Raw genomic sequence first — 24,681 nt, forward strand, 5'->3', positions numbered from 1 at the left:
TCTTTTGGTAGAAGACCAAAGCCCACCTGAAGGAAAAGCTTGCTGCTATATTTCGCAGAATAAATGTATGACAGCCACAGATATTTTAAATATGTATTTGTTCATTTTGCCTCTGCTTCTGAAAGGCTATTCCCATTACACTGAATTGAAAAGTGTTTCCACAATTACTGGGCAAACATCTGAATTCTCTGAGATGGAAAATTGCTAGTGATCTCACAGAGGGCCAGAAAGACTCTCAATCTTTAACAACCCAGTCTTTAAGAAAGGACAGATTATTTCCCAGTACTGCAGTGCCAGGTTATTCCAAATATTCTGCTGCTACAAAATCAGCACTGGAACCACAAGTTCAGAGAAGATGTCAGAGGAACTTCTGAGGGGCTGCCTATGAGACAATTTCATGTTATATTTTAATTTAATTTGGAACAACATGCAAGATTTCCAGGATGCATATATAACATCAATGCAAAGTGGTTTGTTTATTTGTCTTCTGGCCAAAAAAAACCCAGGTGCTCTTACTGAGAATATCTTCAATACAAAGAATCGTAAGTGCACTCCACAAACATAGAAGCGATGAAGCCAGTACTCATCAGCTTATTTTTAAGAATCTAAAATCTAGAAGGTTACAGAGAACAATTGAGAGTTGCCACAGAAAATGCTGTGGCAAGTATTCATCTGCCAGAGTTCATGGTATCATCTGTGTGTGATGAAAGAGCCTCAGCCTTATGGGAAAGTCCCATAGAGTTTATTGAGAGACATAATCCAGCTGACCCTTTTAAATGATTCCCGAGAGTTCTGTGCCAGATGAGATTTATACCACCTTCATTCCCTGTCCCTCTCACACCAACTGTATGCACTCTTTGTGGAGATGAGCCAGGGAGGCTGGAACATAAATACGCCCAGAGGCAGCACATCCATATTGCCCTATCAGAAAGAACAAAGAAAGAAATCGGAACTAATTAGTATCGCAATGTGTCTGAGGCTGGATTTAGCATCATTCAGCAACCACAGGCAGTGAAGGAATGAAGAAAAATGGAGCCAATTTGTGGCTCAGTATTTATTAGCATTTAGATAATATGCCCCATCCATCATAGAAAAGGCATGTTTCAGAAGTACCAATGCTTGTGCGTTCCGAGTGCCCAGAACCCTTGTAAATCGCATTCCTCTGATCCTGCTGAGAATAAAACACATTCATCCAGAAGCACTGCTGGAGGAGGACATTTTTTCCTTGTGATGGAAATAAAGACTGATGATACAAAGGAGTCATAAAAGCAAGAGGCTGCAGATTAAGATAGAAGCAATCCACTCCTTCCCAGTGACGCGCGTGTGTGATTTACAAACTGCCAAACACAGCCATGGGATTAAAATGGGAACAAAATCCCAGTCGACATTGACAGAGGGGATCAAAAAGCATCCAAAATCTGCAGACAAGTTTGCTGCTCTGCAACACAGCTGTTATTTTACATAAGAGGAAGGGAGACCTGAGATTATGGAAAGGGGCAGGAGAGGTTCTGGAAAAGAAACTATTAAAAATGACAGCAAAAAAAGTTTGATTCCTTTGTTTATCTTGCAGGTGAGTAATTGCAGGCAGCACCAGTTCACAAAGGGCTGAACAAGATATCCATTTCCAGATGTTGCAACCAGCCGCCCTGCAAATCTCAAGCATCCTGGATGAGCACTATGTGTGCCTTTCTCAGTGCAGTTTCATTTCTACAGGGCCATCACTTCGTAAGAGACAGATTCTTCCATCGTTTATTGCTCAGTGTAGAGGAGACAGAGACACAGGTTCACAACCTTATTGCAGTCTTGGAAAACATGTTGTATTTCTCCATTTTTCAAGTTTATTCTCCTGACATTCCAAGACCAGACTCCCAGAAATCTCATCAATGCATGACTCAGTGAAAGCCTAAGCATATGACTGGACTCAAAGAAATAGAAAATTAAGCCCACACGTAAACACACTGCTAAAGCAAGGCTTATAAAAACTAGAACACCAAATGAGTCTTTTTCTGCAGACTTCTGCTCTGCTGAAGTTTTAATGATATCTGACTTTTCATCCCACTTCACCATGGGAGACTTATCAAAAATCTTGGAGAGATTCTAGGAAGAGTAACTTCTTGCCTTCATTTAAGAAGGTAAATTGTTCTGGGTCCTGAGTGGTAGTCAGTTTGAAAACAGTCAGGTTGTTCAGTATGTTAACAGTTGTTAACTAAAACAAATGCAACAAAGCAAAGCAACACATTTCATAATGAGCATCCATCTGTAAGGAATGTAAGTCAGTAATGCTGGTTGTTAACACAAGGGTGACACTGGACTTCTGTTCCTAGTATAACAGCTCAAGTTTTTGTTTATTTGTATAATCTTTGAGAGCACAGGCAAGTCAAAGGATCCATTTCTGAGTAAAATGGTGGTTCCTGGGCTGTTAGCAGTGGATACAAATCCACGGTAATGCTGACAGAGGAATTGACTCATAAAACACGTTTGACAAACAGATGAGCTTCAAACTCTCCAGTAGCTCAGGACTATAATGAGCAAGGAGTTTAGTAAATAAGAACATTTTAATTCAGGAATGTGCAATTGATATCAGTGCCACTCATCCACGATCCTGAAAACACTGATATGCTGAACGAGAAGTTGTGTTTCTTGAGATTTCTGTGCCAGCAAATACTGGAGATAAATTAAGCTTCAAATAACAGTAAGTTGCAATTGCATACAACTGTTTCTAGAAAATTCAGTATTTTCTCATTTCCTCCTCGCCATGTACATGCACACTCATAAGGTTACATAATTTAAAGCCACGGAGTGCCACTGATTACATTTATATGTACATCTACCCCATAATCACCTTGCCATCATTCCCAGGGTCCCAGCAGAAACATCTCTGCTGAGATCAAAACTCACTTTGCAGATGAATTTCCTTCTCAGCAGGCAGTACAGACCACTGCCAGCCCTCCAGCCCATTGCCCTGCTCCCTTGAGCTCTCTGCAGGCTCAAGCTGCTCCTCCTGCCTGGGCTCAGACCCATGGCAGCCACACACATGTTGTTCTTACCTGGAGCAGCAGCACATCACCATCCAGACCCCAGCCTGCATCCTCTGCTTTCCATTCACTTCATAGAGGGCAGACACCTGCAGCCTACATGTAGCAGCCTGAAAGAGGCAATGAAATGAGAAATATATATTAAAAATGAAGCTGTGTGTGAGGACAGTGCAATGTATCAGCACACTTTGACAAGAGGCCAAAGCCCTGGACTTAAAATACCCTTAAATTCGTGCCACCTGACCACCTGCACTTTCTGAAACATCAGCATTTTGACATCAACATCAACCTGACAGCATCAGCTCCTCCCAGTAAAGATGGCTGCTGCAAGGAATCAAGATTGCTACCTGTCAACCACCAGTGCTACTGGCCTCGTGTGGACTGGTAAACTTGGCCTGTTTTCCTAAATGTGTAATAAATAATGTACCACCTGTACCAGTGCAGGAGTGATTTCACTGGCCAACCTTCTCTACCAGCCTGTTCTAGCCTGCAGGATTACCCAAAAAGCCCAGGCAGACATGTGGCTGAACTGCTGTGCCCATCTCTAACACTGGCCATTTGACACTTGAGAGCCTGGCACCTTGCAACTCCTACAATAAAGGATATGAGTATAAAGAACAAAAAAACACAGCCTTACTGCAACAGGCTTTCCCCAGGGAGGTACAACTTCTCAACTGCTCCCAACTGACTGTAACAAAACCTTGAGAAAAGGGGACAGGGAGGAGAAGGCTGCCTGATTCCTTCAGTACAGTTCCCAGAGACAGCTTCAGTCACACAAACGGTATGAAGTGTACTCAAAGAAATACAATAAATTAAACACACATAGGTTTAGACAGCGCTTGGAAACAGAGAACACTATGCAGGTAATGATACAGCTGTTCATAAAGTTAGCATATCGCCCTCTTCTTCAGTCTTTGCCATCCCACGTTACGACACAGCCCAGGATTAAAACTAAACAGGAGATTACATTTCAGGCACTGTAATGGAACCTTACCTTTTTACTGCCACCAAAACAACAGCTGCATTTCTTTAAAAAACAGAAAACCTCTACTAATCCTAACCAGCAGGCAAAACAGCTGAACCAAACAAATGACTAGCAGCTCACCCATTGCCAGCAACAGACAGTACAGGAGGGGGCTTGTGGGAATGAGTGTCCGTCCTAAATCCTCCTGAAAGCTCAATGAATTGGTAACGTCAGTGGCATCTTTGTTCATGGTCATGGGACAGAGGTGAAGGTACGTCCATGGCTGGTCCTGCTGAGCACACCAGGAGGAGCCATCACCACTGCTACCTTCACTTCCATCCAACGCCTCCCTCATCTTCTTTCTGCCTCTCCCTTTGCTGTCGCTCTCTCTGAATATATTTTTGCATTGTTGCTACTTCTGGCTCAGTGTCTGCCTTCTGCTAACTTTTCTGCTTTGCTGATTACAGATCGTTGGATTCACACCTGTGGCTCCACAGTCTCTCTGCCTGCCCTACACAAGCAGCCACCCACACAGCCACAAGTGAGTGACATCTCAGAGTGACAAGTCCTACAAGATCGGCACAACATTCTGGGTATCTGTGCCCAGAAAGCCTGAATTGTGCAAGACAGGACACGAAAGAGAGCTGAGCGATTTGCTCAACCTGACTGGATGCAAATCTAAAGCATTTTGCATTTTGTTTGAAAATCCTAAAACTCTGTTGTAGCCCCCATGCTTCCTTACCCCATGGCCTGAGCTCTGTGACACCACTGTAGGGCAGATGAGGTCGGGCTCACCAGAGTGCTCAGCCTGCATCCACACAGACAGGAAGGCCCTGCTGACCCAAGCTCACATCCAAAATACACAAGGGCTGCTCCAAAAGCAATGCCTCTTATTTTATGATGTTGGCCCATGATGTTAGAGGTGGATGTTGCTGGTATGGCAGCAGAGGTTAAACCTTCCTGACAATATTTTGATACATTTTGCTGCCATGCAACAGACAGCAGCAGAGGGGCAGTCTGGCAAAATGGTGCCTGACGTGGAAGTGTGTTTGAAGCAAAGGTGTTTGTCATTCAGTTCCTCCATGTGAAAAAAAATGGCACCCATTGATGTTCATGGACGTGTGCTGAACGTTTATGGACACCAACAATGGATGTGAGCACAGTGAGGTGGTGGGTGGTGAAACACTGTGAAACAGTGGCTCTTATTCATTACTGGTGAAAATGCACAGCTAATGGTGGTGACTGTGAAAACTGAGGATTTGCTCTGTCAAATAGTTGTTGTGCCCTTTGTATCTGTTGTAGTTTCCATGGAAATAAATAGGAGGCATTACTTTTGGAGCAATCTACATAGTATAGATTGACCAGTTGTCCCTGATATGAATCTAAGTGAACACACAAAAAGGTTCTTCTCTTCTTTATTATGAATAAGCACAAGGTTATGTCTTCCTGCACAAAAAGACCGTGCTGCTAGTGATGAAGGACACTGCAAGACTTTACTGCAGAACTACAGCAATCTCATATGACGGATCATTTTTCCAAAATTTATCTAGCATGCATTAAAGAAATCTGACAGGCATATCATTTAAGCTACTGGCTGGTACTGTCCATACACCTGCAGCACTGCTAAGCTAAGATCACATTCATAACATGCTTCCCAGCTCTATTTCTATTCAACAGGAGCTGCAGATTATTATTTCAAGGAAGGTTCATGGTTCTTCTCAAATTACTGTATTTTTACTGGCACACAAGCAAAAGTGCAAAGCAGAATTGAGACTCTCTAAAGAAAATAGCAGGAAAGGCCCCATTGGGGAATGCAGGAGTCATTCAAGGTCTTCTCAAGATTAATAGCATTTTTATGGAGATTCAGTTGCCTGCCTTTCTGCTCATGCTTTCAAATAGGAAGCTGCAGCAACTTAACCTAAAATCAAATGAACCTACTTATATGCATAAAGTTAACTAACCACTTAATTAGCTTCCTAGTCAGTCTTTTTTCCTAAAATAAAAGGGAGGGAGGCATTCATGTTCATTTGTCTCACAATTTAAATCCTTTTTTAAACGAAAGATTGATATTTTGCTTTCTATTCAAGGAGAAGAGACCTGGTGTATGCAAGCTTGCTGTCCTCTAAAAAAAATTTAATGCTCATCAAAATCCTCCTGTATTTTAGTATGCCTCTCTGAGCATCTCATTTCTTAGCTAACAGTGCCATGCACCATGGGTAGACAGAACACGTTCTTGCACTGCAGTGTGTTCCTGCCACTGACAAAGAGACAACATGAATAATAAGAAGTGAGACGTTAAGAAGAAAATGGAGGCAGACAGCCTCTCTGCACAGTATTGCTTAAGGAGAAATCAGTTATTTCATATGCTTGGTTAAGAGGTGGCACCCCTACCACTTTACACACCTCTTCCCTTCCTCAGCTACCTTATCCCTTGCAATAAACTTCACAGCTAATAGTGAGTAATCTTTCTCCTTTCCCAAGCACAGCATCCCAAGGTTGCTCAGCCAGGGCACTGATATATGCTTACACTCCTCAAACCTGTAAAATCTCTCAGGCTCGCTTTGCTCTGTGCAGACATTTCAATCACTGGTATCTGCTTCCTTATATTTAGATAAGCTGTCAAGGTATAATTATGTTATCACTGTTTTCAGAGGTAGAAGCGAAGTTTTGGAGAACCTCTGTGACTGTTCATCCTCAACGCTTTCATTATGTGTTTCAGCACAGAGCATCTCCTCTGCTTCTGCCCTCCCCTCAAAACATCCACAGTCATAGTAGGGAACTGCAGGAAAATCAGTGTTTTTCACTGACTGACACTAGGACTAAAGCAGTATGAACAAGGTTTCTTTCTTCCAGAACAAGTACCAGCAATTCATCATGTTTGGGAAGTTGCAGCCTGCATGAATTCCAAATTTCATGTTTTTCTCTGCCTTCTGATTAAACTCTATATTTTAATTACTAGATTTCTCCACAAGTATCTGGGAACCTCTCTCAGGTCTGAAACATTGCCCTAACGTGGTCAGTGAAATACTAAGATTTTTTTAAAAGGAGCCTGCTGCAGCTAGACTTCCAGGAGATTGGAAGTCTTACTTAATGCTCTACTGTGCAGATAGAGGAATAAGCTATCACGGAGGCTCTTGCATACACATTTCCAACCTTCCTTTTGTATCTTTATCTTCTTTCCTCATCCAAATACATTCCAGTATCTCTCCTGGGTCATTAAAACATCCAGACACATGGACAGGAGGTAAGAAGTGAGAACTATCTCATCTTGTAAGCACAGTGATGGGTAGCTGAGACTCGTAAGCCCAGATGCTATTGCTGAAACTCCTTATACACTTCAGAATTAATACTAAGGGTCTTGGATTAGTTTGAAGAGAAGCAGACTTAGGTGGAAAAGAAAAAAAAAGAATAAAAGCAAGCAGAGACTTAGCTGTGAACCCAGTTTTTGCCTCACCTACAAAGCCTAATCCTTCTGCAGAGCTCAGTGGAACTACTCCTTTACAGGGTAGCAAGAAGAGAATTTAGCACTAAGTAAGCTGCAATCTGGGTTATTGGTATAGTTACACAGTTCAATGAGGCTAACGTGATGTAGTAACACCACATAAGGTAATTAGGATTAAATGGTAGCAGCATTCTCACTGCATTGTGACTGCAGCCAAGCAGCACTCCATCCATGTTAAGCTACAGCATATTGCAATGGAGCAGCAATTGCATCTTACACTGATGGCTACCTGCAAGAAGAAACCTTCAATTGCAAATAAATTAAAAAGTTACCTTTCCTCTTTCTATTATGTTAGAGCACCATGTAAGTTCTGCAAGAATTATACACGGGAAAAGTTTAACACGCCTTTTCTGCCATGACTTTTGCTAGCCAAAGATAACAGGCAGAGGTGCCACAGCCTTCTGTCCCCACATTTCTGTGTGGCAGCAGACACAGACAGGCAGAGGGCTGATGCAGACATCTGTGTCACATTTCTGATAAGATCTGACAACGTTAACGAGATTCGGGAATGACTAGTCATGGTGAAAGATCAGAAATGGCTCTGCTTCACCCCTGAATCCTGGCAGCAGCAGATGTGTGAGTGGCATATCAGAATGGGAGGAGGAAAGATAAAAAAACCAGGGCAAGAGAAAAAGCTAATTACAATCTGCAGCCAATTTAGAACATGTCTCTTGAACTCACTATCAGCACCGTGATCTCATTTTTCATCCACCACATAGTGCCTGATAAACACTGACACTCTGTTATTAACATATTGCCATCTAGTATCTATTAATGCATGTTAGAGCCCTTTATGTGGTGGTATTTTCCCCTCTATCTACATCTATTTTTATTTATTTATTTGTTTGCTCCTGTGGTCAGATGAGAATCAAACAGCAAGAATTTCTTGCTAACTCCTTTTAACATCTCTGATAAGGTAATCTGGGATCCTAAGGGCACATCCTAAACGTAGATTCAAAAGCAGACAACCACTAATGGCCTCCTGCAAGCAGTGGAGATTCTGCTCTTTCCAAAGGCTTTAAAGTTCCCTGCGGTGGACTGAGCAGTTTGGTCTTCTGATACAGAAAAGCTGTCAATCATCTCAGTCAGTGCCCTCTCTAAGCAAGGCACTTCATAAGCCACATGACCAGCCAGACAAGACATGGAGCAGGGAGAGGAAACAAGTGGCTTAGATCTCTATGGCATTATTAGGCACAGGGATGGGAGCCGACATGCTCAGACGTGGGCTGTTTTTCTCCCTACTCTTCACCTTTGCCTGAAAGGGAATATCTCAACAAAGGGAAACTTTAGTAAGAGTTTAATCAAAGCTTCAGGCAAAAGGGCTGGAAGTCTGTTGTGTCTGCTAAAAGACTGACAGAACTTTAAGGTCTGTTGTCTGGCAGTGCTAGCACTACATTCTGGACTCATTATCAGGCTAAAACAGAGGGCCCCATCCTACAAAATGCAGGGCTGGGAAAGAGAAGAGAATCAGTCCTGGGGACTCTTCTGTAAATTAGATGCCCTTGTTTGCTGTTGGCCTTTTTAGTTCACACACATGGCCTTTCCTCTTATGTATGCTTGTTGCTCTGTCTGCGTTCGGCAAAGACACAATCCAGTCCTTTTCTTTGCAAAAATGATCATCAAATGAAAGACAAGGTTCCTTCAGGCAGGATGTCTGTAAGAATCAAAGGGAGACAGCTGATTTTCTCAAGCTGGTGTTGGAAGCAGAGAAAAAGAAGACAATCCTTGGAAGAAACATTGCTTTTGACTTCTGCACCTACCCCTCAGCAGGGAGCCATGCTGTCCAACAACAGCAAGAGGGCTGAGACCAGGAGGGAGGAAGGCTGCCAGCTCTGTGAAGGATGATGTCTGGCTCCGTGTCTGCCCTCCGCTCCAGCTCAAGACTGGTATATGTGACACAAAAAGCAGGACAGGGTATCAGCTATTTGCAGGACTCATTGTCTACTGAGAAGCACAAGGAAGTACGTGGCCAGTCTCAGACCAGTATGTAGTGAACAAAACTCCCACTCACATCTCAAACCGTGGGTCTCAGTGTTTGTGGCTGTCCTGTTCACGTGCTCATCTGAGCAGCATGCACAGTGGATACGGAGGGATTTGTGATAAGGAAGCTTGTTACACAAGGTATATTTTCTTCCCCCATGAGTTCATTAATTCCAGTGGAGAGAGAGGAGCAAAAGAGGAAAGTGGAAAATAAAAGAGGCAGGTAGGTTGAGACATGCTCAATTGTGAGCAAAAAAATTTGTGAGGAAATAAAAGCTACAAGCAAAACTGTCTTTCAGGATTTGATCAATTCCTGTCTGTGAATGTGACTGAATCTATCAAAAGGATCAAATTTCATCTTGGTACATAAATTTCCGAGGTTTGTAGGAGCTACTTCATTTACACCATTGGTAAATATGCTCATTATGTCTGAAAGACTGGAAATGCCCAAGCACAGAAGTAATTGCACAGCAACTTTCGTTACTATAGGGAAAGCTGGTTCCTTGAGATCAATGTTTCTGAGACTACTAGTATCACAGAATATCACAAATCAATTACAGAAAGTCGTACCTTCTCTGCCAGACTTGTGGACAGCTGTAGGATAGGGTTCTTTGTGTGGGGTGTGCTCTCTGGGATTCCCTGCAGCCTTGTACTATAAGAACAGATTACCAGAAAACAGGAAAATTAATGGAAAGCAATTGCCACATTCAGTTCATGTTCCCCATTAAAAAATAAGCTAATGATAGAAAAAGCTGGCAGTGATATCTAACCTCAAGACAGAAGTCCTCTGGAAAAAGATCTGATCAGGTAATTAAGGGGTATATAATAATATAAATAGGCAAAAGGGCTAATTAACATTTGTAGAATCAACCTCCATTCTGCTGTTTTCTGATTGCCAAGTTCTTCAATTTCCAGCCTTTTTAATACGAGTTTAATGTGACTTTTTGTGTACAAATAAGAGCTTTCTTATTAGCTGTGCCTTGTCTAGTCTCTTACTTGCATGCCTGCCTGGATTGAGTCACAGTACAATGAGTCTCTTGCCTACTGAAGTCATGTAATTATCTCAGGATCTTAAATTAAAAATAGAGCTCTTGTAAACCTCTCTGCTCTGAAGAAAAGTGTAAGTAGGCAAATCCAGAATAACCACTGTATTTGTGCCTGTGGAGAGACTAAAACAACAGTTTTTAAAGGCATCAAATGTCTTGTGTATCCTAATAGAAAACTAATTATTCTGGCAACTCTTTCAACACCATCCCATTAGGGAACTCTGCCATCCCAGCGGATATTTATGGGACTAAGTGCTTGGAGAAATCTTGCTGATGACCATGTTATTACTTCTGCTTCGTCTGAAGATAAATCTCCCTGATCCTCCTGGTGAATAAATGAACCCAGTGCTCAGAAGCACTTTGGGCCTTGCCTTGATCCCCTAGCATGCTTTTCTGAGTCAGGATTTCCATGTGCCATCTGATAATTTATGCCCCGGCTCCTCTGTCCTTGCTTTATGCTTTGTGGCCATTAAGGGACTGAGAAACTGCTTGAACTCCTGCTAAATGCAGGTTCAAACAGTGTGCCTGTTTGTAGAAGAGGGCATAACTATTTGCAGTGTTCTTTGGTAGCTCCTACCTCCAGCATTGTTCTCTGGAGTGTCTGAGCACTCAGCAGCATCAAGAGCAAAGAACTGCAAAGAGACAGGCTGCAGATGAGAGATTTCCAGTTATTTTTAAGCCATCTCACATACAGGCAGTTCATGTTTATGGAATATGGCACAGGAGTTATCTTAAAACCAAAGTGCTTCAGCTATGCATATCATGGACAAATCTGAAGTGAACCATACCCTCTAACCTCCTTCCTTCCACAGCCATTTTTGTGGCAATCAGAGAAAGCATTTCCTACAGGAACAGTTCATATGAAATTTGTAAATCTCCCCTTGGGCAGGAAACATCCATTTCCCCTTCTACCTGTCATTCTTTTTCCTTTATTGAATCAATAAGGCATGAAATTTGGCAGCCTATAAGAAAAAAATGAGCTGTTCATGTCAAAGAGAGCCTGGATGGATTAAAAAACCCACATTGTTAGAATCTAGATCCAGCTAATAGGAATTAAAATAAATAGAAACAGAATCTAAATGTAAATGAACATTACATCACCACTAGCATTTAAGCTCATTTTCAAATACAGAATTAGAAACAAATTTAACTTGCAGAAACGTGCTGTGTGTTCACACACACTGCACTACTCTGAGGACACAGGTCTGAATATTTTGTCTGTAGCTTCTGTCTCCAAATAAAACACAGATGGAAATTCATACTGGACAAGGAGGAAGGGGGATTCTGCAGAAGGGGCAGATCCCTACTTTCTGGTCAAAGGAGAATAACAGTTAACAAGCTCTTGCTTCCCTGCCCTTACTTGTAAGCTGTTGCAATATGACAGCCAGTGTGTCTGAGTCAGCCTTGTCCCTTTGGGATGTAGTCTGAATCTCCTGAGTGGCTGTTTCTGTGCTTCCAGCCATCAGTACAAGTTCTCCATCTGCTCAGATGAGGGATGCCTGTTACTGCCATGCATTTACACCACGAAGCCCCTTCTCTCCAACGATCTGTTGAGTGTAATTTCCCTGAAATAATTAGCAGGAGGGCAGTGCTGTTTCTATGGGACAATCCTCGTCTAATCAAAGGCAGCCAGTGGGTTAGCTGCTGAATGAACAATTTCCAGCTGTGTGGTGAGGTACTCCTCCGTTTGATGAGGCAGCTGAATGTCACCCCACCGTGTCCTGCCTTCAGGAATGACAGCTGATTCCTTGCTTGGCTTGCCTCTGTACAGCCTGAAAGTTCTCATCTCTTACCTCCCGAGATCATTGTTCAAATACCCGTGTTTTCCTCTTTACATAAGGAAAGAAATTGCTGGTAGTTGCTCTCAGCTAATATTATCAGTAGGTCACCGCAGCTTTTCTCAGTGTCTTCAAGCTGTAAGGGCATTTTTCAAAGATACTTATCCAGTTCTGTGCTCTGACTGCAAACCTGATGAATGCAATTTTTCTCTACTCAAAGGTGAGCCATTCTGCTCAACTATAAGCATGGGGTCTGTCAGTTAGATGAAGATGCAGTGATTATATCTGAATCTGGTTCTTTTGAGCATGACTGTGTCTCACACTGCCTATTAAAGAGCAAAGTTTAACATTACTCTCACTCCCACTAATCCTTTTGTGTAATGTCACATTACGTATTTGCTTCTACAGCTATTTTTGTAGTTCGAGGTCTTAACTTGCATCTTCCAGCTTCCATTGCCTTTGAAACTGCATCACATTCAGCAGTACAGATTTCTTCTTCTGTGTTAGCACACAAATACACCGAATTAATTTTTTTATCCCACTGAAATTACAACACCTATATATTTCTTTCCTTGGGGACACACCTTTGCTCAGAAATTTTTCAAGTTTAGGAAGACATGGCATAAAAAGGGGGAAAGAATTTCTCCCTCCACTTGCTGCCACTGTAATGAGGTTGCAGACAGACCCCATCCAGATCCTAGGACTCTGAAATCCCTTACTAGCCTTTATTCTGTCTGGATGCTTTCATTAGCAACGTGTCACACAATAATCAGCAGGAAGGTCCTGTTTATTGCTAGCTTGTTTGAAGAACATACAGTCCTAGTGAAGTGGGATCTAATTACTGGGGTTTTAATGAAAAACTACTATGAAGAGTTGTATAAGGCATGGAAAACCATGCATGGGAAATAAAGGCCTCGTTGGCCGCACCGCTGTTTGTGTATCATCAAAATATTTTGCTGAAATACATGATTAATTTTAATCAATTTCATATTCTTAACAATTATCTTTGAAATTCTACAGCTCACTGTGACGACTGAACAATACCTGCTTACGAGTTGTTGATCTCCACTGACAGAGACTTGTTCCTAGCACTCCACAGCTGCTAATGCCAGTCTTCAAATTCACTCTTGAAGAGCAGGAAACGTATTCAGTTGTCAGGTTCAACTCAAATGGCAGATACACATCAAGGCATTTCCTCCATTTACTGTTCTAAACAGGTATATTTTCACTGGAGAACAAATCTGCTTTATGTCTGCTAGCTTCAGTTCAATTTGCTCAACATCAAGCAGATTAAATGTGAAAGTATACAATTTAATTCTAGCAAAGGAAAAGGAAAAGGCTAGGATCTTAATTATTTAATGAGAAAGAAGATTACAGAAAGAGAAACAAAAACAAAAATGCAATTTCAGTATCAAATTTCTTTCCCAGCTGACATCTCAAATCCTTGAGGCATGCACTAACCATACAAACTCCTGGCACAATTTGCAAACTGCAAATACAACTTGGGTACTCTTAAGAGAAAGACCTTAATTTCTGTGAAACTGGACACCTCCACAAAAAAAAGAAACCTGCTCAATTTTTCTCCTTTCTTTTGTTCAAAGTAGCATTCCCAAACATTTACATTCTTAGCCTGACACATAATTTCCATTTTCTGGAGCAGAATGACTCCTCTCTTTCAGGACATCTGGAGTGAAACTTCCGAGTTACCATTCAATGGCACTCTTCTCATTTAAGCTCATTTATTCTGCCTTAAATGGCCTTTGGCACACCGCAACATTTTGAAGGCTGTCATGATATAAATCATAACAAGCACAACTCTGATAACATTATTCAGCAATTCCACTAATCTCATATGACAGTTTTGGCAAAAATCATATCACAGAAAGATTTAGGTTTCTCAGGAAGGGCATAAGATAGAATATTAGTAAGATGGATGACAGAGGAGGTTTCTAGAGATGCTTTGTCCAACACTTTTCTTTGTTCTCGGTCACTTTCAGAAGTTCATCATATTAATATTTCATAGTCTTGGGTCCCACGGGTCAAAACTCTTTGTTTATGAAAGGCTTCTGCTTGGAAAATATGTCAGCTTCACCTTGGGGAAAGCAAATGTCTAACTGAAAAAAGAGCTATAGGAAAGGATTCACTGGATGTGCTCACAGCTCGTCTCCAGCATTTTGTCCAGATGCTTGTCTCAAGCATTCTGTCTCCAGCAGTGGAGATTGCTTCAGAAGTACAGATGCTTGGGAATTTGGCAGTTTTGGAATGATCAGCACATGAAGATGAGTAACATCTAAGGCTTAACAAGGCACAATCACCACGTGTCTCCCCCTGGAGAAGGCTGTTCTGCAGTGATACTGGGTGCTTTCTGCTGTGATCACCATCATCTTTCACCACGTCTTTTAATTTTGCTGCCTGATTTCAGAGCCATCTCTTTTCTCGCACAGAATAACTCTCAGGCCACTGAATCTTTAGCACCTACAGACACTGTGTACCACAGGGAGGAGCACTGCATGGCACTAAATTCAGATCAACCCTTGTGGATACTGAGACATACAGAAAGACTGCAGATCAGCAGCACATGTGGTGCACACATGGTTAAATAGGCTGGACTTTTGGGCAACTTATAGCTATGTAGCCTAACAGTTAAGGAGGCATGGACTTCCTGGTGACACATCATGGGATTAATCAATTATTTTTATAAAAGCAATCAATAACATTCATTTCCATACGGACTTTTTTTTCTTACTTTGGTTTCCTAATGTCACTATCCTGGGTCACTTTGAGCTGGAAAGTCAAACTTTGCAGGTCTGGAAATATCCACAGAAACGCTTGTGACAACAACTAAGGGAATCACAATCTGTTTAAAGTTCCTTCTGTAAGTTAAGGTATAATTTAATTTGTAGCACAATTGTACTAATATGAAACTGCTGAACCAATAAAGCTTTTCAAGAAAAACTACTTATTCCCAAATCCTAATTGGGGAAAGAGGAATCACAGAATCATAGAATGGTTTGTGTTGGAAGGAACCTTTAAGATGATCTAGTTGCAAAACCCCTGCTATAGGCAGGGACACCTCCCTCTAGACCAGGTTGCTCAAAGCTCCATCCAGCCTGGCCTTGAATGCTTCCAGGGAGGGGGGCATCCACAGCCTCTCTGGGCAACCTGTTCCAGTGTCTCCTCACCCTCATAGAAAAGAATTTCTTCCTGATGTCTACTCTAAATCTACCCTCTTCCATTTAAAACCATTCCCCTCATCCTGAATAAATTATCTAGTTTCAAGAAAGTCTCTTGACAGATGAAGAAAGGCAAATTCATGCAGAGCAATGTTAAAAAAAATAATAATGAGGAAGTCAATAAACGTTTCTTCTCTTTTTATGGAGAGAATTTGGAACTACATTTAGATTTGTAACCAGAAAATGGCATTCAGTATTCTGAAAAAGAACTGTGTCCACAAAGACTTAGCTTCAGTGTAATATAACACGGAGTCAGTGTTGTTATCAGCTATCTCTAATTTCTACCCCTCTGAATAGATCTTTTCTGTCCAAGAATTCCATTAGAAGATCAGTCAAATGCTGCTTTCAGCCTGAAATCATTATCTTGTTGCAAAGGATCTGAGACTTCAAAACTAAAGATATTTTTCCTTTCTTATATGCCCACCCACACACACAAATGCGTAAGCTCTGAGATTGTGGGAAGCTTTTATCATTACTGGGTTTCTCAGTTGATTTGAGATCATCCAGTCTTTGCTTCCATTTGTTTCCCTATGACATGTCATTTCACTGTGGAAATGTGTCATCGGTGCAAAAGAAACTATACAAGGCACAAAATGGAAGAGAGTGAATAAGGAAAAAGGTAAACCTCATTATGGTAAACAGCAACATCTGCATTCAGACTTAAGTGAATAGTGACAAGAAGCAATTTAAATCTCAGCTGTTGAGCCTGCATAACACATCTTTAGCAACATGATGGGCAAGGACCACCACTGATGCTGCTGCCAGCAGAGTCAACATCGCTACTAATAGGACTGCATGAGGGAGAGTGCATACTTCTGCAGACACTCTGGCAGACAGCATAAAGGAAGGCTAGCAATGTGGAAAGCAGAAGCTGGCCTCCCAAACGCTGTGTGTCTGTTGGCTCTTTATGAGGAATAACCTGTTCTGGGAAATGAGTGAAAGTTGAGATGATGGATTTTGTAGGAGCAGCACCTGGCAACCTGTGAAGTGCTTTGGCTTTGGAAACCAGGTTTCTATGAGCACAGATGATGATCTGTCAGACAGTTACCCTTGGCAAGGTGCTGGATGTGCAGCTCTGAGGAGTTCTAGGTAGAGACAGGAACAGCTATGTAGCCTCTTATTAAACACTGTCCCCCTTGTTTTGTCCTACTGTGTTCAGTAATGAGTTGAAGTTCAGTAAACACAAAGACTGCAGAGGTAGCTAAAGAATATTGGAGGTGATTGTGCCTTATATAACTCAGTATATAAACTCACTTGTATAAATCATCCTGATTATTTTGCTGGGAATAGGACTGATAGGGTTTGAAATAAAATTCTTAGATGAGGGAAGATGGGAGAGGGGCCTTAGTCTCTTATTTGCCAGCAGCAAAACAATAGAGGAAAAGGATGTTAGACATCTGACTGAAAGAAGGATGGTACCCAAATGTAATCCTGCCCAGTAGGATATAAATAAATCCTTTAAAAGACAGGAAAAAAACCTTAAACATTTCACAACATATGCATTCACTCTGATTATCTGTAAAGCATCATAGATGTGCTTGGCACTTTACTGACAGAAACACTGGCAGCTCTCTGCCTCAGGGCATCTATAATTAAAGCACAGCAAGGGAAGATGATGGAAAAGAGTGTATGGGAGGACAGGGATGTAACGGTGAAAGGGCATGAAGAGTTTTACATGCATTTCTCCAGATTTGTTGTTGTTCTTTTTATTTAAATGTGATATATTTAAAATCTAGAACTGAGAAATGACAGAACTTCCAATACTTGCTGCACAAACTTTCTTCTACCCCAAACCAGAACAGAAAACTGAAGTCTTGAAATTTCTCACGAAACAAATGCATTCAAAATGGTGATCAGGAGATGGTATCACAGGACTGCATTACTTCGCTGGGTGGAAGTATTTCATTCCAGCATTTTGAAAAGTGCCACGTTCAGACACGAGAAATGAAAAAACAAGTCTTCAGCTTTGCCAGTGAGAAATACCGATGCCCACAGCACAAAGAGTTCTTGAATATCTGAATGTTTGTTTGCTACAAAGTTTTGTAAGAGCAGATGCTCCTGTGAAGTGGTTTGGTGTAGCTGAGTGAACACTCTCATCAGGAAAATAGCCTCAGCAGAAATCTTTCACCCAAATCCAACACAAAGACTTATTTCCAAAGAAAGCAGAACCAGGGAGAGCATAGAATAGTATTTTTCAAAAGAGGAAAAATGAAGGAAGAAAGATGACTCCAGAACAGCTGTCCCTTCACTTCAGAGAGGCTAAGAGCACCAGGAAAACACTGCTTTTTTTTTCCAATATTGGAAGTAATTTCACAACTGAAGCAACTTTCTTAGTGAAGCTGGCATGAGGGTTAGGAGACTACAAAGGCAGTTGTGCAAGTTCTAAAGAGCAGCACTGAGGCACTGAGCCCCCAAAAGCGCCTTTGTCCAATAGCTGAGGGATGATATTGCTGTGGTACTGAAGGGAGGCCAGACACCAAACACAGCAGCTAGCATTTCATGGGACCCTTTAAAACAAAAGCCTTTCTTTGGTTACAAAAGAGAATAACTGAGATGAACTCCTAAGTCCTATGGGAACCAAAGAGAGATCAGCTACTGACTTCCAAGAGGACACCACTGGCCTGGAGACATTAACAACTTCTGACCCACAGCCCTATGCAAGAAACCTGAGCAGGCAACCAATTTCCAGATCTTTTCAAGTCTGTTCTGAAGCACACAGCTCTCCCTCAGATCCATAATTGTGATTAGAAAGTCTCTGTCTTGCACATTAATGAGTCACTGTATTTTCCATCAGCCTAAGAAATAATGGAGGAATGAGAAAGGGAAAACATCTAGATTCTCAGGAGAAAATAACCTGAGTTAAGCTTTTACTTGATTTGCACTCAGTAGAATAAGCCCTTGGGTGGTCTAATGTCACTAATAGGGAGGGGGAAAACACACTGAGTAGATCAGTACATGTACTCTGCTACAGATACACCTTTGTGAAGGCAAGCGCATCAGGCTGGGAGCAAAGCAACAGAGCAGTCAGAAGCCATGACATTCACCCTGTGCTGTGATCAGCCAGAGAGCCCCTTTCTCCAGCCTTATGAACACTAATGGAGTATCTGGAAACCTGGAAAATGGCAATGAATTACACTCAGCAGGGTAAACCGCTTGTCTGTGGAGAAAGAATTGTGTTCCATGCCATTCATAATGCAAACAGCATCAAGGCAAAGGTTAGCAGGTGGCTGCTTCCCTTGGAGCTGTAATTAATATCGTCTGAGCAATGCAAAGAGACCCAGAGAATGCCAGGTGTCTCCTCTCTGCAACCATCTGTGGAAAAACAGGATGTTGGTCCTGATAACAGAAGTCTTTCCTGCAAAGCAGGAGGTTAGGAGGATGGGGAAAATAGATTATTTGAAGAAGCATCCGTTAGTAGTGTGATCCTATAGCATGTCTGTGAGCGTAAAAGATGTCAGCAACAGTGACCAACAAATTTGACCTTGACAAATTTGGCCCTTTCAACATCTGCTGCCATTTAACGTTCTTTCTGTGGATGGCAGATAATTGCTGCTTGTAAGGCTGAGGGGATGCAGTAAATAGTTTTCATGCCACCAAAGAAATCTAATGAACAGATCTGAGTTTGGGGTATACCACAATTCTGCACCATTTCCAGTCGGATTCGTCATCCATCCAAGAACTGATGCATAAGAAACCAGGTATCTCCTTGGATACTTCCATTAATTTACCCCACTTCTCCTAAAACACATCAGAGCGCTTTCATGTCTAGTCCACTAAGGATTGTATCTCACAGAAACAGCCCAGCCTCTGCTGTAACTGTTGCTAGCATTAAGATGACTGCAAACCATCCACCTGAAGGCTTAGGTGGCACCTACTTTAAAAAGAGGCTATATAACAAAGGAGACAGGTAGGAGATCTTTTCAGGTTAATGTATTTGCCTCCCTTGGGTGTGCTTTCTGCCCTTCTCTGGTAACTGTACAAGAGAAAAGGTCTGGTACTACAGGACAGCTAACGATCTGCACCAAGTCAGTACAACAGTGGGGCTGCCTAAGGCCTCCCTGCTCCACTAGGAAGCACTACTTTAATGCACTGATCACTAAATTGCTTTGCATAGAGATTGGAAGAACCAGAGAATGGTATGTTACTGTATCTGACAAAAGGGAACAGGTGAAAAATGAAAATGTTCTGTGCAGCTGATGTTACTGGGCCGAGTTCCTGCTTTGCACTCCTTGAGTAAACAAATTCTGAAGAAAGTCACATCTTGACACTGTGCTGGTTTTCCCCTACAATAAAGTGCTTGTAGGTGAACCAAAAGGCTTCTAACTTACCTCTCAGTGTGTCTGCATTGTTTGTGTCTTGCTGCTGCTAACATCGAAAACTGTTCAGGGAGTGATTCTCCTTCCTCTGAAACCGCTGCTTTCAGTGGCACTGATTTGCTCTGTGGATATAAAGATGTAAACCTTCTAATGGTCGGTTTGCAATGAGACACGGTGAAATACTTTTCCAAGGAACTTTGGAACATTTCACAAGCTCAAACTTCTACCTCCTCTTCCTCTGAGCAATAACCTGCTACTGTTTGACATTTCTGTCTCATTCCCTCCCAGCAAGGCAATGGAGAGTATTAGGGGCTTACACTGCTTGCAGAACATAAGGCCCACAGCATGGACTCCACAGCGTTCTGTCTGGAACCAGGTACTGTTCTCACTTCACCCAATTCCAGGGATTGCAGCAGATCTGTAGCTAGAGGTGTCAAAGGCCATGCTCCTATTGACTACAGAAAGGTGTTTTTCATGCGGGATCAAACTTAAGGGCTCTGAAGAGCAAAAATTTTGCTGTTGTGAACATCAGCATTCAGAATTTCTACTAATTACAGCAATCTGTGCTCAGCAACTCCAAGATGAATTAGCAACAGCAGCAACAAGACTTAATAAATGAGAATATTATGCTCAATTGTCTTAGGGATGAAAGACACCAGTTCTGCAAACTCCAAGACTGTACATTGAATGTAAGTAACCTATTCCTCTCCATTCCCCTTCTGAGTTACAATTCACAGAATGTTGTCCTCAACTCCAAATCAATAGTGCTTTCTTCTATTTCTCTGTGGGCCAGTAAAGTTCAGATGTTAGAAAATAATGCCAAACTGATAGGATTGTTATTTTCCTCTGTTTAAAGAAGAATAAAACAATTTTAAACAAGTCTGATTCCCCTTTTCCTGGGAAGAGCTGGTATTTAGCAGACCCTGTAACAGGAAACATTAAGTTAATATAAAATTTAACATCATGCAGCTTCCCTGTATGCATCTCCTTTCTTTGGTGCTATTTTAATAGGATTAGAGCAGAAAATATAAATATTGTTTTAATTACTGTTTCTGTACTTTCCTGCAACCTCCTATAGATTTTCCAGAGCTCAAGCTGTGTATTAACAGGCCTGACAGGTTTGTTCTGGGTGTGATCCTAAAAATCCACAGAGCTCAGAAAATTAATCTCAGTGAGCAATGAAAATATTTTTCAAGAAATCAGTGAATAAAGGGCAAGGTGTCCCCCTTTCTAGATGGAACTGCTTGACTGATGGATCCACTGGCTGCCATCGCTCACTCACAGCTTCCAGTTAGATTTCCAGTTATACTGGTTCAGACTTATTCTTTCCACATGCTCCTGGCATCCTATAGGTGCTGTAAGGAAGCTGAGGATATACCTTTCCTCACAGATGCTGTCACAAAGCCAGCAACTGCCCTTCTGACCAACTACTGCTACAACACAACACTAACTTTGACTCCGTATCCAACACCATCATGTTCTACAATGGATAAGCTGGTGCAGGCAATGCTCTGTCCAAGCAACAAAACCCTCAGCCAGCTGTTGAAGCAGACTGAATCCCATTCAGATCTCTGTGTGAGGGGTCAAACCCAGCCTTGCTTAGCACTCGTGCTAAATAAGCCGTATCTAAAAGATATAACTGTTTATAACAGATGTGCCTGATTATGGAACCTGAGGCTCTGTAGTCCAGATTCCTAATGTGCCTGCCTTGGTACTTGTTAAAATCGTTAATTATAACTTTATGCAACAACAAATTATGTAGGACAGCTATGCTAGCAGTACCATAATTTGTGTCAACCCCCTGTGGTCCCATTGGAAAAAGTGATCTAGGAATGCATATGCTGAAAAAAGATACTCATTTCCTACCAGCACATCTCACTGAAGGTGTCATTAACACAGCCAGTGATTGGTTAGAACAGGAGCAGCAGCACTTCTAAGCCTTTCATTCCTGTTACCAGGATTCTTCAATCATATCTCAATAATGTCAATTTGCTGGCACCATTAGCACTGCTGGAAATGGCCCCTCTGAACTCTTCAGGCACCTTGTATTTAGCCGTGTTCTCCAAGGGTGCAGCACTGAGAGGAAAACACACATTACTGCTGATCAGATAATGAGACACTCCTGGATTATGACTGCCATTCTGTGCTTCAGCAGGTGCCGTTTCACCACGTGCTTCTTTCTGTAGCCAGCTATTGGGAAGCAGAGAGGTCACTGACTATTACCAGCAAAACACTAGTTATTTCAGCCCCAGCACAAACCCATGCATGCTGCACACTCAGGCCTGTAACACTGTCCTCAGTGCAGTTCACACTGCCTCCTTTCCAGAACCTGCTCCCAAATGCCCAAAATACCACATATCCACAAGTGGGTTATAAAACACCTTCCGTGCCCCAGAGCAACTCCCTCTCTGCACTACAAATCCCAGAGCAACACAGTTATTACCACAGGAAGCCACTGACAAGTGGATGTTGCAAGTTTACTCATATCTCGGGGTGCCATATGCTGTATGGTAATATTTTGTGCTTTTACAAAAGCGTTGGTTTTCTTCTGTTTTTAATGCGTGCGAGAAATATCTACCATGAAGTAATGTCACTCCATTGAGCTAGAAGTAACGCATCCAAGTATCCCTGGAGAATGATCTGTTTGGTCATGATGGGGTACTGCATCACTGCAGAACAAAAACTGAGCGAGCAGGCGAGTGGCAGAACTTCCTGACACAGATCTCAGGAAATAGCTTGCTGAAAAGGCGCGTGGAGGAAGGTGGCAGCTGGCAGAACATGGCTACTATGGATTTCAGCTGTTCAGCTGTCACTCACCCATTCGCTCACTCCTGGGAACTTGAGGAAGAAATTCCTGTCTCTAGGGGATAGCATCCCTCCGTGTAATGGGCATCTGCGATGGAAACTCTTCTGCTTCACTCTTCCTGTAAAAGTAGAGGATTTGCATCCTCTGCCAACCAGCTCCAAACCTACCCAGCACCCGGAGGGATTCCTCCCCATAGTCACAAACCTGATGCCAACCAAAGGGCATGTCAGAATTCAGCATGAGGACGCAGAGCAGTTCACAAGAAGTTAATATCATGCCATCTAACAGTTTTTTGCCAGACCTATTTCCAAATGTTTGATTGTATCTTTTTTTTTTTTAATAAATTTAGTAACAATGAAAGAACTGTACACCAGTCTGACTCAAACATTTGCCATAATTTACCATAGATTCATAGCCTACACAGTTGCAGTAACTAAAACTCTTTTCTTTGTCTTGCTTATCTTCATAGCACAGCTAAGGAATTGATCGTTCCTAAAATAAAAGGCAGAAGCTCAATTTTTGCTCTTATTTAGCCACAGTCTTCTTTCTTATCATCAGGAATGTCAGTTCATTTTCAGTGATGAATGAAGACTGCATGTGCTTTTAAAGAGAGTTCTTTGAAATGTTTCAAATTCATTTCTTAAACACCTACTATGAAGCCCTGAATCTGAAAGAATTTAGTCTCTACAATCTAGATCTGGATTGCTTGATGTAAAGGGAGACCTCAATCTATTTTCTCATCTTTTAAATATGTTTTGCACAAAGAAGTATGCAGGCACTCTCATGTGTGTGGACACATGAAAGTATCACACATTTTTACAGCACATAAAGCAGTTAAGTTTCAGTTAACAAAAATCTGTAGGAAATCTTTTAATGTGGTGTAAGAAGAGCCCTTGCTCTTAATTATACATTCTCTCTGCGGTAGTGATTCACTGAACACAGAGATCTCAGATCCTTTTCATATTTTCTAATTTTCATCTAATAAGCAGGATGGTATTTCTAACCACTAAGACAGCTCTTGCTGCTAAAGCCAGTGCAAGTCAAGGGGTGAACTGGCACATTTGGGATGCTGTTGCAGTGTTACCTGATATTGTAGCTCCGAACCGAAATGTTATACTCTATAATATTCCTAATTTCTCAGCTCCTCAAATTAGAAAGAAAATGTCAAAAGCAATCCCCAAACCACAAACTGCGAATGAAGTAGATGCTTGGAAATTGCCAAAAGGATACGGGCTTGTTTCTGAAAATCTGATAAATTTTATGTTGGCCTCAAGGTTGGCACTGGCATGCTGCTATGGTGATATAAGGAGGTGAAATAAGGCTGCAGAGGCTTAGTGCTATTTTCTCTTTTTGAAGGGTATGACAGGTGGCTGATGTCATTTCTGCGTTACGCAGAGTGCAGGGAAAACACACCTGAGAGCCTAATACTGAATCTCCTGGCCTGGAGCAGGAGAACAAGACAGCACCGATATGGGAACACTAGAGGGAGCAAAGACAAGAAAGCGGATGAAGAGGAATAAAGGCAGGAAGGGAAAAGCCACGCCAGTTTCTGAGATAGCTCTGAGCAGGAGGGGAAGGGAAAGGAAGGTTTTGTGTCTCATGCCTTGAGCACTGTATCAAGTCCACCGAGTATACAGAAAGAGGCTTCCTTTCTAAGCATGTATGACAGAAGGGAACCATCTGGATTCTCATTTTGCATATACTGTTAAGGATTCAAGTTGTGCAGGTCAAACAGCCCTCATTCAAGTAAGTAACACATTTCTGGCAATGGTTTTGCCTGAGTTCACCTGCTCTTCAGGACAGGACAGACCAATCTCATTCCCCTGGTGCTGCATCTTGAGGGCAAGAAGTAATTAAATAAAGCAAAATGCATTTAATCATCTCTCAGGGGGCTGAGCACACATCCCTGGTGCACAGAAAGCAGATCATCCCACCTGCTGCTTCTTTCATCTTTAGTCTGGAGCTTCCTAAAACCCCAAATGCTAGTTTCATGCTTTCCCACTAGTTTTTCGAGTCAGAAT

General features: G+C 41.9%; 1 protein-coding gene across 6 annotated transcripts in view; it reads right to left on the reverse strand.

The window, feature by feature from the left end:
* Positions 1 to 498: 498 nt before the first annotated feature.
* The window catches only part of CUNH8orf48 (chromosome unknown C8orf48 homolog), a 67,462-nt gene continuing 43,279 nt past the window's right edge, over positions 499 to 24,681 (reverse strand). For 2 of the 6 annotated variants that reach the window (XR_006169979.1, XR_006169974.1), the window contains 3 exons: positions 19,867 to 19,976; positions 10,052 to 10,133; positions 1,793 to 3,145 (listed from right to left, as the gene is read on the reverse strand). The gene's annotated coding sequence lies outside the window, so the exon portion shown is untranslated. Of the gene's footprint in view, positions 922 to 1,792; positions 3,146 to 10,051; positions 10,134 to 19,866; positions 19,977 to 24,681 lie in introns of those variants that run through there. The other 4 variants (XR_006169975.1, XR_006169976.1, XR_006169977.1 and 1 more) reach the window with 4 other exon arrangements.

This window comes from Centrocercus urophasianus, unplaced genomic scaffold (genome assembly GCF_019232065.1).
Source record: "Centrocercus urophasianus isolate 14NV4802_14NV808 unplaced genomic scaffold, USGS_Curo_1.0 seq_24, whole genome shotgun sequence".
Classification (NCBI taxonomy): Eukaryota; Metazoa; Chordata; class Aves; order Galliformes; family Phasianidae; genus Centrocercus; species Centrocercus urophasianus.